Genomic DNA, 13,115 nt, shown 5'->3' with positions numbered 1-13,115 from the left:
CCGTAGCCCCGTCACCGTAGGAACCCGGAGACCAAGCACAGGCCTGGGATGAAAGGCGCCTCAGCATGTACGGGACCAAAAAGACGCTAAGTACGAGGAGCCAGGTGCAGAAGCCACGTGCCTGTGACTCCCATTGTAGGAAACATCCAGCAGGCAAATCCATGGGGACAGACAGACAGCAGAGTGGCACTTACTGGGGCTGGGGGAGGGGGATTGGGGGGCCAACTGCGAAAGGGCGTGGGGTTCTGTGGGGGGTGATGGAAAAAGTCGGACTAGACAGAGGCAACTGATACCGCCGAATGTACTTCCAGCCACTGAGCTGTAGGCTTAGAGCGGTGGCCTTTACGTCACGTGTATTAGCGCATGCGCCATGCGTGATGTGTGTTGCTATGTGTGCATTTTATCCCAATAAAAAAAGGAGACAAAGTCGGGATCAATGCTAATTATTCTTGGAGCCCGTTAGTTGTTCGTTAGGGAACCGGTTGAAGTAAGTAGCCCAGACCATCCCCAGTGTCCGTCGCCAGACCACGGGGGAGCCTCGTGGCCGAGCCACCCCCTCTTGTCCTCTGAGTGAGCTGTGGGCAGGAGCTTACCGGTTAGACCGGCAGAGATGGCCCGTCACTTTCACACCCAGGGAATTATTGATCAGGCACAAGTGGCCTCTTTATATCTTGTTTGAAAGACATCAGTCATGTTCCCTTTCAGCAGTGACACAAAAACAGATTGAAGCCTGCCTCTGTCACATGTGGCTCCTGTGTTTCCTGCCACCGTCTCAGGGTCACCAGCCCACATCGCAGAGCCGTGGAGAGCAGTGGTCTCTGAGCTGGAAAGGCACCCCCGGGTCCCCCCACTCACCAGGCAGCTTGGAGGGCTCTGAACGGCCAGGTTCCAGGGGCTCCATTTCTGTAGATGCTTCTCTCTGTGAGGAACCAAGGCCCCCTCACTGGTCCTACGTCCACGCGGGCGCCTGGGCCTGAGCTCAGGAGAATGACCACAGCAAGGCCGGGCCCACGAGCCCTCTGGGGTCCAGACTCTGGGTGTTGGCTCTCAGGACCCTCTGAATTCAGGGATGTCTGACCTGGATTGTGCCCCTTGTGTCCCCAACATGCGCCAAAGAACAGAGTGGCCTGAATGGAGAAGCTCATGAGAGCAAAGCAAAGACATTGGTAAGAAAGAGTAAATGCCCACATACCTTTTCAAATCGATACACGCGGTTCTCTTCTGCTGCTGGTCTCACGACTCACCCTGGTCGGCACGTCATCAGGTGAGAAGAGAAGGCCCCTTTAAACTGCTGAACACGGACGTGAACGCTGCTGATTCTGTGGGATCCGAGGGCACTGTCTTCTGGGACTATCGCTTTTCTCAAGACACAGTGGAAAAGTGGATGGGCATTGATCGATGCGGTGGCTGAAGCCCACTTTATTAAATCCTCTCAAGAAATGCTCTCATTTGGGTCAATCAAGCCTCATCTTATTTCATCTTATCAAATGTTCGGTATTTGCGCCCCAGTAGCGAAAGGTAAATACAGTAGGTGAGCTGCTGGGGTGACGGGGTTTGTTGTTGTTGTTGTTTTATTTGAAAGAGAGACAGCCTGCGAGAGAGGGAACACAGGCAGGGGGAGTGGGAGAGGAAGAAGCAGGCTCCCAGCGGAGGAGCCTGATGTGGGGCTTGATCCCAGAACGCCAGGATCAGGCCCTGAGCCGAAGGCAGACGCTTAACAACGCTGCCACCCAGGCGCCCCTGGGGTGACGGTTTTTAAGCAGTGTATCCTTCCCCTTCCTCTGAATTCAGGAGAAAATCCAAAACTGAATGGAATTATTTCTGATATATATGCTTGGCTTTCATTTAATCAATGTCCAAAGCCAAAAACACACATCAGAGCACACGCTCACTCATGTTTCCCACAGGAACGCTGTGCCCTGCTTCCGCAGCCCTGTCAGACTGCCTGCCCCGTAAGGCACGTCCCTGTCTAGGGACATGTGACGCCTGTTATAAATGAAGTCGTGTTAAAGAATAGGGCTTTATTGTCCTGCTCCCGTAAGATATTACAAAATAGATACATTAATTATATTAGACTTTTATCCAGGGGCGCCGGGTAGCTCAGTAGGTTAAGCGTCTGCCTTCAGCTCAGGTCATGACCTCAGGGTCCTGGGATCGAGTCCTGCTTCAGGGTCCCTACTCCCCGCTTCTCCCTCTGCCTCTGCCCCTCCCCCTGCTTGTGCTCTCTCTCTCTCTCTCCCCCTCTCTCTCTGTCTCTCAAATAAATAATCTCTAAAATATATATATATTAGACTTTAATCTTTATCGAATGTAATCTTGACTGTTTTCAGCATTCTATCATACAAAATGCATCCCCTAATACAGTTCTCAGTGGATTCTACGATATTCCTGGAAGTGCAGACCTGCGTCCACATTGTAAGACGAAGTCACCTTCTGACAGGAAGCGTGTCTGTTTGGCTGGCGGGTTTGACGAGGGGGGCTGGCTGTGCAAGTCCAATGATATGCACGTTTTTTCCATAAATTGAATAAACTCAGCAGCTCTAAGAGTCTGACACGCATTTCTTTAAAGAAGTAGTTTTTAAAACACTTTACTGGCAAAGGTACAAAGGAAGGACCGGTATTTTTGTGTCCCCTGGACCTCTCCGGATGCGCTGGGTGGCAGCGGGCGCCTCTCCGGGAAGGAGTACCGGCCTCAGAGCAGAGCTTGTCTGCACACCGCGGCTGCCGGAGCTACGGAAACAGTCTCGACCTTGCTAGTGGGAGGGAGTCCGTCTCGTCTTATTCCGTGTGTTCCAAGATATTTTCCTTTTGGCTCCTCTAACGTGTCTGCAGTTATATATATAAACTTGAGAACCGGTTTGTCAATTTCCATTTTTTAAAAAGCCCCTCGGGATTTTTGATCAGTCACTTTTGGGGGGTAACATCGCAAAGGGATTTCACTGCGCACCTGTGCCCCTGGCTGCACTTGGCCGGGAGGCTCCCTGCTCACCCCGGGCCAGGCCGAGCCGGCAGAGTGCCTCTGGGTGACCCGGGTGGACTGTGGGGAGAGGCCACGCCCACGGCTGAACCACACAACCACACAGCCATGCCAAAGTCTCCTAGGGCGGCTCTGCTAACATCCTGGCGGCCTAAGCAAGTCACACGGCTGAGCCAGCATCAATGGAGTGAGAAATGACTATTCCCCGGGGGGCGGGGGGGCAGGAGGGATGACCTGGGGACAGTCATGTCGCAGATCTGACTGGGGCCATGAAAGTTCCTTTTGAAAGCCAGGTGATTTCCAGCACTTGGCTTTCTTCACCCTGAAGGTGGAGCTAATTGAATCGTCCGCTGTAGATTATCACACGTAATTGTTGGCAGGAGATCACCGAGCGACGTTTGGCATACAGCTTGGAAGGGGTTCAGAGAACCCTGCGGCGACAGCAAAATTTCCCATCTACTATTTATGTGAGCGCAGTGCTCAGCCCTGACAGCTACAGAAATGGGAAGTGAGAATAGAACAGTCTCAACCCAGTCGTGAGTCATTCCCGGACCTGTGAAATCATAGACAAAGGAAGCCCCATCCTTTTCTTTACGAGATGCGTGTCCAACAAAACTGTACTTTTCATGGCTAATAATGATTATTCCTAGTTTGTAATATATTTGAGCTTTGATCAATTGTGAGCTGATAATTATAATGATAAAATCAATCCAGAATTTTTCTAACACTTAAAGGCTTACAGGAAATAAAACATATTTTAAAATTTCGATGTATGGATACATTTTTGTTGTAGAGAAGCCTGTGGAGTGATCAGTAAGATTTTCAAGTATAAACATGTTACCTGGGGATAAATATCTGTGGAAGAATTAAAATGGAAACATGAGTTCTAGGACTAACAGATCAAGTATCTAAATGTTAAAAGAAGAGCCCGATCAGGTACTGGTGTTTAATGGATCATGTTGGATCAAATCAATGTGGTATTTATATTCCATCTGGTTACATTTTAAAAAGTGATATGACAGTTTTATTTTTAAGTGTCAATATTTACAATATGCCAGAAATTGTATTCCTTGTAACTATTTAAACTTAGGAAATATTTTAGGTGTCAACTTAATGTGTGAGGGGGATACAAAATATTTAAAATTATTTTAGGGAATATGTGAGCAAAGCTGGAGATGGCTGCCACCAAGTGCCCCAGTGAGCCTTACTGTCGGAGGAAACTGAGACCCCAGCCACAGACCCCAGCCGGAGCAGTCCCACTACACCTGTCTGGAGGTGGCCGCTGTCGGGTTTAGACCACACTGCTCGGGTTCAAAGGCTGGCTGTGTGGTCCCTCTGCCTCCGCCCCACATCGGCAGGACGAGGAAGCGCCCCGAGGACTGAGCGAGCAGGTGCATGCCGGTGCCGAGGTCGGGAGTTTGAGCCGGAAGGAGCGCGCTGTGCTAGCGCTTATTATCTTGATGGAAATCCTGGCTGAATAGGGGGCGCGCGCCCCCGTGGGGTGGAGGAAAGTTGTTCCTCTCGTGGAGCCACACTCAATTCTACTTTTTCAAGAAACACAGAACAAGACTCTTCCCTTTGCCATGTGAGGGCCGCATGTGAGGTCCGAAGCAGCATTTCGCCCCCCCACCCCCCGTCCCCGGAGCGATGCACTGTCCTCTGCTGTGACCTCTGAGTCTCTAGATGTGTCCCAATTCTGGTTGCCCTCCTCCGTGTGCGGCTGCGTGGAAACAAGGTTTTGAAACAGAGGACTTCAGTGAGTATGGGGCCACCACTTACCGAGTGCCCGCGGCAGGAGGGAGCCCTGTGTCCCCTCACTGCTGAGCACATCCAGCCCGTGAGGTCCCAGCCAGGACACCGTGCTGACGTGGAGGTAGCAGGACCGACCCCAGAGCTGTGTGACCGTACCCCTGCCTCTTCAGAGAAAGGAGGCCATCTAGCTTCCCCGAGATAACGTGTAGGGACAGAAACCCAACGCCGCATAATTGCTCGTTCTTCTTCCTGCGTTCGTCACCCCCGCTCACGTGGTTCTACTCCTCAGAGTGCAGGCGATGTTCTAGGTGTGGGGCTTCCCTCCGTGTGAAAAGCTAGATTTCCACAGCTTACTTCTGGGTTAGCTTTTCCTCAGCCCTAGGCTCAGGGCATCGTGAGGACAAGTGAGGAAGTGGGGCAGGACAGAGGGGGCACAGGGCGGGGAGGGGGTCAGGGACCGTTCCCAAGGAGGCAGGCCACACCAGGACGTGTCTTCACCCCTGTAAGCAGCAGGACGCGGGAAAAGTTTGGACAAGCAGTGCCCACGGTCAGACAGGCTCCGGGAGGCGTGGAGAGTGGACTGGAGAGGTGGGTAACAGGACACAGGGGACTGCGGCAGGTGGGGCCAGAGGCGATGGGGGGAGAGAGGGGGTGAGCCAAGGTGACTAAGAGGAGCTGTCAGCGGTCGTGCCCACGGGCTGGGAGGTGGTGGAGGAGGAACTTCAAGCATAACACGTCCGATGATGCCACCGCAAGCTCGGAGTAGGTCCAGATCTCCCCCTCCTGCCCTTCAAGAGCCCCTGATCCGGTGGGACCGTGATGGTGTCTCCTTGGCACTTAAATATCCATTGTCCCTTTGCACTACTCTTTCTGAAGTGTCTGTGTGTTTCGCCAATTTTCTATTGAATTGTGTTTCTTTAAAAATGTCAAAAACTCCCTCATAGATTCAGGATACGGTCTTTTGCCTGCTGTCGGCGAAGCTCTCCTCACACTGTGGGCTTTTCCACTCTCTAGGATGCTGTTCCCTGACCTTTTATTACGGAAATTTTCAGATACGTACAACCATAGAGAGAAGAGTGTAATGACCGTCCCCCCCCCCCCCCATCCCTGGCCTTCTTCCGTCCCTACTTCCTGCTGCGTTACTCTGAAGCAAAACCCAGCAATTGCACCTCCTTGCTTGGAAGTACTTCCGTTAATGCTCTAGAAAAGGGTCCTTGGTTAGTGACGTCATCAAAGCACCAGTATCACAGCTGTAATTGTAGATAATTACTCCTCAGTATCACCAAATAGCCTATCAGAACTCAATTTTTCCTAATAGTCTCATGATTTTTCCCAGTTTTTTAAAAAATCAAATACAAAAATGGGCACACTCATGATGCCTTTTGATGAATAGTTCTGAATGTAATGAAATCCAGTTGTTCATTACTTTCCTTCAGGGTAGTATTCTTTTGGGGGAAATCTTTTCTTACCTCAAGGTCATGAGAACAGTCTCCTGCATTGTCTTGTAAAATTCTTATTGTTTTGCCTTTCACATTTCATCTATAATCCACCCAGACCTGGGTTTTAATGCATTTTCCCATATGGCTACCCCATTGTCCCAGCACCATTTATCGAAAAAGCCCGTCCTTCCTCCCAGGGCTCTGAGGTGGCAGCTTCTTCCCAAATCAAGTGTCCACATCCACGTGGCCACTTTCTGACCTCTCGCTCATCTTCCCTTGGCCTTGGTCTATGGAATCAGCGATGTCGTTCTGTTGTAATTACTATGGCTTCATAATAAGCCCTGACATCTAGCAGAACTAGTCCTTCCACTTGGTTCTTCTTTCTCAAGAGTGACTCAGCTATTTTGCCCTTCGCATGTCCACATAAACTGTCAAATAAGCTTGTCCAGCCCTTCACCCCCCTTCCCTCCCACAGCAGCAACAACAAAAAACCTATGGGAACCGCACTGAATCTGGAGGTAGAGGTCAATTTGGCCAATGTAAAGTAGCGTCTTTATACTACGGAGCCCCAGTCCGGGATGTGCTGTCTTCACCCATTCATTCAGACCTTATTAAATTTCTCAGTAATGTTTGGGGCGCCTGGGGGGCTCAGGCAGTTGAGCGTCTTGGTTTCAGCTCAGGTCATGATCTCAGGGTTGTGAGATCGAGTCCTGCATCAGGGTCTGTGCTCAGATTCTCTCTCCCTCTCCCTCTGCTCCTCCCACTAATGCTTTCTCTCTCAAAGAAATAAATACATCTCTAAAAAAATTTCTCAGTAATGTTTTATAGATGTCTGTGTAGAGGTTTTGCACATTTTTTAGACATATTCCTACATTTTTTGATGTTCCTTTTTGTTTAAATTTAACTTTTGTCACTAGTACATAGAATTATGGTTAATTTTAAAATATTGACCTTAAAGCCAAAACCCTTGCTAAATGATCGTGTATCCGTAGCTTATTTCAAAGAACATCATTCTGGGGGCGCCTGGGTGGCACAGCGGTTGAGCGTCTGCCTTCGGCTCAGGGTGTGATCCCGGCGTTATGGGATCGAGCCCCACATCAGGCTCCTCTGCTATGAGCCTGCTTCTTCCTCTCCCACTCCCCCTGCTTGTGTTCCCTCTCTCGCTGGCTGTCTCTATCTCTGTCGAATAAATAAATAAAATCTTAAAAAAAAAAAAAAGAACATCATTCTGGTGATAAGAACGATAGCATAAAGGAATCGTTGTGGAGACTGAACACCATACTTACTTACATTATTGTATGTTTTACTCCTTTGATAGACAGTATAATGTTTACTAAATGGTTTCTCCCCACATGAAAAATAACTTATATTGATCCCTTTGACTCCAGGAAATGCTACAAGTTGTGACCACATCAATAGTCACCCCCAAGAACTTTGGATAATATGAGTTAGGATGCGTTTGTAACTCTTGGCCTTGAAGTGTGACAGGTCTTGCTGGCACTTGGCAGGTGCTCTGAGGGCAGTGCTCACACCATGCTCCAGAAATTTGGGCTGTCCCCAGGTTTGGACAGAGGGAGGCATGGGCAGCCACACCTCACAGGTGAGATCCGTGGTCTGTCAAAGAATTGGTCCCAAGTTAAATTGAAGGGGTGTTAAGTGAGCGTGCCAGATTGAGAGGTGGGGATAAACACCCAAGTAAAAACCCAGCAGCTTGAGAGGACATGGTTCATAGAACCAAAAAAGATTATTCCTTGTCTGGAGTAGCAGAAGGGGTAGACAGAATTTAGACAAGGTCTCCAGATAAGGGAATGGGGTCGGCGGGGGGCCAGGCCATCAGCTGAGGGGAGGAGGGTTGTGGCTGATTTGAAAGCGGTTGCTGTCACCATGTCACCATGTGGTCACCTCCACGGCCTTTCTGACCGCTCCCCTCCAGGCTCTGTGGGAGTGGGATACAGCTCCGTAGGGGTAGACAGGGGTCTGGATGGCTCCAGGTCCACCACCAACCCTTTCTGCCATTCAGCAGGCCCATGGTCAGACGATGAGGCTCTGTCTTTGGGGCTGATCCAGTTACCCCACTAACCAAGGTAGCAGTCCTAGGAGAACCGCCTGCACGAAATAGCGGCATCACACTGTGGGCTGCTCTGTGGAAAGACCGTGCCCACGCTACCTTAATCGTCCAGCCATTCGGCTGCTAACTTCTGTTTTCCAGCTTTCTACCTTTCAGACGCACGTCCACTCACTGTCTGTGGCTAATCCCACGAGATGTTCAAAGTGTAAATTTGAATATTGCAATGACGGATGAAGGAAACAAACAAACAAGGTGGGGCCTTCCCAGTGCACATCTGTTACTGGTATTTCTTCTGACAGTGCCCCACGGTGGGGATCAGACCATCTATGTTAGCAGGGAGCATAATAGGAAACATGGGAGACACAGGAGATGGGGTTGAGTGACAGCCTTCAGGGGCGAACTTGAAGGTGAATCTCCTCCATCACACGGCTTCTGGGGGAGCGGCTTTAGCTATGGAGGTAGGATTGTGTTGTCACTCCTTGGAATTCAGTTCCACGTGTTCTGTGCACCTGCCTTCAGAGGCTTCAGCCTGGGAGCTGACCTCCCCAGGAAGGGGAGAGACATTTCTTGCAAGGTGTGGTATTAATTTAATAATTCCGTCTTGGTGTGTGTGTTGTGGGGGGGGGGGTGTTGTTTACACACTGGAGTGAGTGTCTTTTTTTGTTTTGTTTTGTTAGTTCACCTATTTACTTTGAGATAATTGTAGATTTACAATTACATAGAAATAGTATGGAGAGATGCCAGGTACCCTTCACCCAGTTTCCACAATGATAATATCTTGCAAAACTCTAGGACAATATTACAACCAGGATATTGACATCGATGGAGTCAAGATACAAACTTCTCTACCACTGGGAGGACCTTCACAGACACTGCCTCTTCCCTCCCTCCGCCCCCTTGTCAGCCCCTCCAAACCACTACTCTGTTCTTCACTTCTATGCTTTTGTTGTTTCAAGGATGGTATATAATGGAATCACGTAACAGGTAACCTTTCGGAATGGGCTTCGTCCCACTCTGCATACTTCTCCGCAGATTCTCGCGGTGGTTATGTGCGTTAACAGTTCGTTTTGTTTGACCGGTGAGGAATGTCCCACGTGTGGACGCGCCACAGTTGAACTACTCACCAATCAGGGACATGTGGGTTGTTTCCAAGTTTTGGTTATACAAATGAAGCTGCTATAAATATTCCTATACAGCTGTGTAAGCACGAGGTGCCATTTCTCTGGGTGAAATACCCAGGAGCACGACTGCCAGGCTGAACGGTGGTTAGGTGTTTAGTTTTTTGAGAAACTGCGAGGAACTCTTTTCCCTGGAGGCTGCACCGCTGGGCATTTGCGCGGCAAAGCAGGAGCGATCCAGTCTCTCCGGGTCTCCTCTGCTTGGTGATTGTCACTGTTTCATGTCAGCCCCTCTGATGGGCTGTACTGACATCATACTGTGCTCCGAACGTGCATCTCCCTAGGGGCAGTGGTGGCCCGTTTGCTGTCCGGATGCCTCTTCCGGGCTTGCCTCTCCCTGTTTTGCCCTCGCTCAGAATGGGTTGTTTGCTCTTTTTTTTTTTAAGATTTTAAAATTTTATTTATTTTCATGGGGGAGGGACAGAGGGAGAGGGAGAGAATCTCAAGCAGACGCCCCGCTGAGAGGGGAGTCCGAGGTGGGGCTCAGTCCCACCACTCGGAGATCATGGCCTGAGCTGAAACCAAGAGTAGGACGCCTAACTGACGGTGCCACCCAGGCGCCCTGATTGTTTGCTTTTTTACTGTTGAATTTTGAGAGTTTTTTATGTACTTTAGATTCTAGTTTTTTGTCAGATATTCAGGGTGCAAACATTTTCTCCCGCTTTAAGCTGGTCTAGTCCCCTGACCCTTTTAACGGGTCCTCTTGCAGAGCAAAAGATTTAATTTTTATGAAGTCCAATGTATATTTTTCCCTTCATGGATTGTGCCTTTGGTGTCCAGTCTAGGAATTGTTTGCCTAGCCTCAGATTCCCCCAAATTTTCTTTAAGTTTCATGTTTGCATTTTTAAAAAATTTTTATTATTTTTTCTTATGTTTGCATTTAAATCCGTCATCCATTTTGAGTTAATTTTTCGGTGCCTGCGTGTTCGCAGCATCTCGGCTGCCTTTCCTTATTAGACAGAGGAAGGAGCAGGTCGGACAGCGGGTATGTCTCCCGGGCATCCACAGGCTGCTGTCGGCCTGACATCTGTGTTCCCAGACAGGACGCCCTCTGCCGCACAGCCGTTTCAGTGGCTGCCTGTGTGTTCAGGATTCTTGACGTAGCCTCTGTTGGGTGCACAAAATGACAAAGTGATTTATGTATTCAAACTAAGTGGTTTCCATTTAATGCTAATGTTGAATTCGGGGTATAGAAATTGCTTAGACGTGAATTTTGTTCCTAGTATCATAGAAGTATTTGTCAACTCATAAGCACACTCTTGAGTTCTTAATTCAGAAAAACAGCCAATGGTCTTGTCCAAAGAACCTTAGAAGGGTTCAGCTGGAAGGGATCATAGAAAGAGCGCTACCTCAGTGTTTCCCAAAGTGTGCTCCATGGAACACGAGGTAGCCTGTGGCAAAAGAGTCCTGTGGCCCAGTGGGTGTGGGGCTGCATACCTTCCCCTCCCTCCTCTTTGTAGAATCATAATTTGTCACACTCTGTTAAAGGTTTTGAGAAGACTTGCAATAGATAAATCTGTTTAAACTCAACGCTTCTCATTTATTTGACCTCCTAACCCTGCCTTATCACACGCAGGACATGTTTTTGGAACTGATTTATTCCAGTGTCTACCTTTCAGACTTGGAGAAACGAAGGGTCCCCAATGTTGAGGGCTTCGTGGGCCTGACGACCACAGGAGCGCAGCGGGTGCTTTCCGCTCACCTACCCCTGCCTCTCCTGCAGCCCACCTGCGCCGGGCGCTGACCCGCGTCTATGTCCCTGGCGGGGATGCCAGCCCTGCAGTCGTACCACAGCACGGGGAGTCCCAAACGCGGACCAGTGGATTGTACAGGCAGAAAGATGGGGCATCAGAAGACCCCTGAGTCGGCCCTGCGTGGCCAAAGTCAAGTGCTGGAGGAGGACTGGACGGGAGGAGCAGAGCAGCAGTGCGGGGGGGGGGGGGGGGTTGCCCTGGAGACATTTCACAGCAAGAGTTGGGGGGACTCAATGAAATGTGTTAAGTGTTCACGGATGGCGGGAGAGGAAGGCAGCGGAGCGTGGGGCTTTCTGCAGGATGATGGACCCGCTGGCCCTCCGGGGGAGCCCAGGAGGAAGAGCAGGCTGGGAGGAGGGGAGAGGAGATGCGCTTGGTTTGGGGGTTGCAGGCCCGGAGCCCATGGGAGGCGGGGCTCCGCAGAAAGGGGCGGGGGGGGGAGGGCTGCGGGCGGCCAGGCAGCTCCGGGAAGAGAGTCCCAGCGGCGGGGACCGGGAGCCCCAGCCCGGAGACGGCGCCCCCTTGCCTGCAGGGGGCGCGTGTGCCGTCCCCGCCGAGTCGCGACACAATGAAGCGTCTGGGAGACATTATGTTGCCTGACCTTCCGCACAGGAACCCTTGCAACAAAGTTACTCCAGGCGTGCGCGCGCTGCGAGGAGCCGCAGGCGGGGCTGCGGGGACGCGCGGCTCCGGGGCCTGGGGGGAGGTGGGGGGGGACGAGGCTGGAGATGACAGCAGCCTGCCGCAGGGAGGCCCCGGGTAGGAGATTGCGGCCGGGAGACAGTGGGCGGGGGTGTGCGGGAGAAGAGGCAGACACCGAGCGCGCACCGGGGGACGTGCTAGTTCACCAGCAGGAGAGAGAGAACACTCGTGGTGAGAACGAGTGAGCACAGAGGCAGCGGGACAAGCACACTCCCCGCTGAGCAGGGAGCCCCGCTCCGGGCTGGATCCCAGGACCCCGGGATCACAAGCCGAGCGGAACGCGGACGCTTAACCCACTGAGCCACCCAGGCGCCCCCATGGTTATTATTTAAAAAAAAATGTTTTATTGTGAAATACACAGAGGGTACAGAAAATACACATAAAAAATAAATGTGCAGCTTGACACTTGCAAATGAGCAGCAATATTACTGGAAAGAGCATTTCCCGCACATCAAAAGCCCCCACGGCCCCTGCGTGGTCACAGCACCCTGCCCCCCCCCCAATCAGTGCCCACCATTTTGACTCCTGGTGACCACCTTCTGGCTTACCTTAAGCTTTTTACTAATTATGCATCCCTAAACAATGCAGTTTAATTTGCCCGTTTTGGAACTTTATGTGATATAAGTATGGCTGGTGGTTTCTTTCACTCAACATTCTTGAAGTTCATCCATATTTGAAGGGTCTTCATTTTCATCACCTTAGGAGTAAGCATCCATGCCTGATGGATATCTGGGTGGTACCCAGTCCTGGGCTCCTGTGCACCCCCGTCCCTTCCCACGCTCCTACACATGCGTTTCAGCAGCTCCTTTACCTAGGGCCATGTGTTAGCTTTTCCAGGCACTGCCCAACAGCTTTCTCCAAAATGATTGTACTGACTCACACTCGGACAGTAACACTCTTGAGAAAATGAAGACGTGGATCTGAAGAGCCAGAAGAAGGTGAGGTGGGGGATTCTGACCAAGCAGCCAGGGACCGTGTTGCATAGGGCAAGTACACCAAAGTAAGGGTTTTGGACCACGCGCAGATGGAAATGGGGTGCCAATGAAGGGTTCTGAACGAAGCAGGCACAAAGCCGGATTTGTGACCACACAAAGATGACTGTTGGGTGGAGAGCCCGCAAGGGTCATTTCAGGAGCTTTTCAGGTGGTCCAGGCCACCTTGAGGGGTATGGTGGTCAGCAGAGCATTGGAAAGGGATGCATTGGCATCAGGGAGGCTGATGCCATGGCACCAACCGCATTCCTAT

Source organism: Ursus arctos, unplaced genomic scaffold (genome assembly GCF_023065955.2).
Source record: "Ursus arctos isolate Adak ecotype North America unplaced genomic scaffold, UrsArc2.0 scaffold_6, whole genome shotgun sequence".
NCBI classification, from domain to species: domain Eukaryota; kingdom Metazoa; phylum Chordata; class Mammalia; order Carnivora; family Ursidae; genus Ursus; species Ursus arctos.
This window is presented reverse-complemented; position numbering follows the sequence as displayed.